The sequence below is a fragment of the Pteropus vampyrus genome, unplaced genomic scaffold (assembly GCF_000151845.1).
Source record: "Pteropus vampyrus isolate Shadow unplaced genomic scaffold, Pvam_2.0 Scaffold356, whole genome shotgun sequence".
NCBI classification, from domain to species: Eukaryota; Metazoa; Chordata; class Mammalia; order Chiroptera; family Pteropodidae; genus Pteropus; species Pteropus vampyrus.
In genome coordinates, this window is record NW_011889137.1 from 814,625 (window position 1) to 816,525 (window position 1,901).

Here is a 1,901-nt window from a genome sequence, read left to right on the forward strand (position 1 = left end):
GTAAATTAAAGGATGTTCCATGTTTAAGAATCAGAAAACTCAACATTAATATTTCACTTTTCCTCAAATTGGCCTAGAATTCCGATCAAAATCCCTGCACATGATGTAAAAAATTAACAAGCTGAGTCTAAAATTTATATAGAACTATAGAAGCCCTATAAAAATAAAAACGATTTCGAAAGCAAATGTCAGAGAAATTAAACTACTCCATTTTAAGAATCGCCACGAAGCCGCCGTGATCGAGACCAGGGAGCAGGGGCGGAAACGTGCAGACCGATGGGGTGGGCAGCGCGGGTCAGGGACGGGCGCGCGATCGCAGTCAGTGGGACTTCGACCAGGGTCCCGAGGTTATCTGATGGGGAAGAGGATCTTTGCGAAAGATCTGCTGAAATAATTACACATCCATATGGAAAATACAAACCTCACCTCTCACCTCACCCTGTACCCCAAAACCGACCCTTCTGGAAGAAAATAGAGAGGAAAGTCTCTCTGACATTGGGCTAGGCAAAGACTTTTAGATAAGACACGAAAAAACACAAACCGTAAACGAAAAAAATAATAAACCGAATGTACCCAAATTAAGAACCTTTACCTCTTGAAAGACACAGTGAAGAAAAGGAAAAGATAAGCCCTCGACTGGGGGGAAATATCCGTTAAACGCACATCTGGAGGGACCGTTACCCAGAGCGCGTCGGGAGCTGGTCCGGCGCCGACGTCAGACGACACGCAGCACCCCGATTTAGTTTTTATTTTTATGTATTTATTTATAGTTAAATAATTAACAGTGGTCGACCTCACAGGCTGCAAGGACCTTGTCAGTTTATAGTCCCTTATTTTTTTATTTTTTACGCCTACAGCACCTGGTCTTCCTGGGTGGTCTCCCATCCAAGTACTCACCAGGCCCGACGCTGCTCGGCTTCCGAGATCAGATGGGATCGGGCTTGTTCAGGGTGGCGTGGCCGCAGACAGCAACCCAATTTAAAAATGAGCAAAAGATGTGAACAGACCGTTCACTCAAGCAGTTAGGGTTAGGTGGCTGCCAGACGTTTTGCACGCGGGGAGACACGCACCATCTCAGTCGTCAGGGACGTGCCGGTGAACCTCGGCGGGGTGGCTGCACGCCCCGCACGACGGTCGGCTTCTCGAGCCAGCAACCCCGAGCGTCCGGGCGGGTTTGCCGCCACCGCAGGTCCTACGTCACCGGTGGCGATGCAGCCGGCCTCTCTGAAACTTTATGTACGTTTACCACGTGGCCCAGGCGGCCCGCTCCTGGGTGTTTGCTCAGGATCGGTGAAAGCACAGGGCAAGACAGAGACTTGCGCCTGATGCTTCAGTGGCTTCGTTCCAGCGGCCTCAAACTGGAAACTACTTAAACGTCCACACCGGGCTTAGAAAACGCTGACACATCCGCGTGGCGAAATCCCACTGGGTCGTAAAAAAGGACAAACTAACGAAACGCACAGCGACGTGGCTACGTCTCAAAGCTTCGTGCTAAGGAGAAGCAGCGGCACAAGAGCAGATGCCGTGACTCGTCGTCCGCGAAATTCCGGAAAAGGCGGCGCTGAGGTGACGGAGCCGCCAGCGCATCACCGGGGGCTGCGGAGGGGATGAGGGGGTTGGCTGCAGGGGCGTAAAGGCACTTGGGGAGTGATGGGAACACCCTTAATCTGACCGGTGTGCTGCTTCCACAGCCGCATACCTTTCACCAGACTCGGGGCCTGGCGGGCGCACTCAGAACAGGCGGCACGGTGTGCGGGTCGCGCCTCAGTGAGGGCGGCCAAGCAGAAGCACGGCGCATGGTCGCTGACTTTAGGACTTAGGAGGGGGCTTGGGCCCGGGACCTCCTGGACCCTCTGCCGCTGGGAAGCTGCTGGGCGGAGGCCGCTGGGTGGAGGGCGGGT

General features: G+C 53.4%; 1 pseudogene; it reads right to left on the reverse strand.

Annotated features, from left to right (window-relative positions):
- Positions 1–848: 848 nt before the first annotated feature.
- On the reverse strand, positions 849–967 carry LOC111731236 (annotated as a pseudogene).
- Positions 968–1,901: the final 934 nt, after the last annotated feature.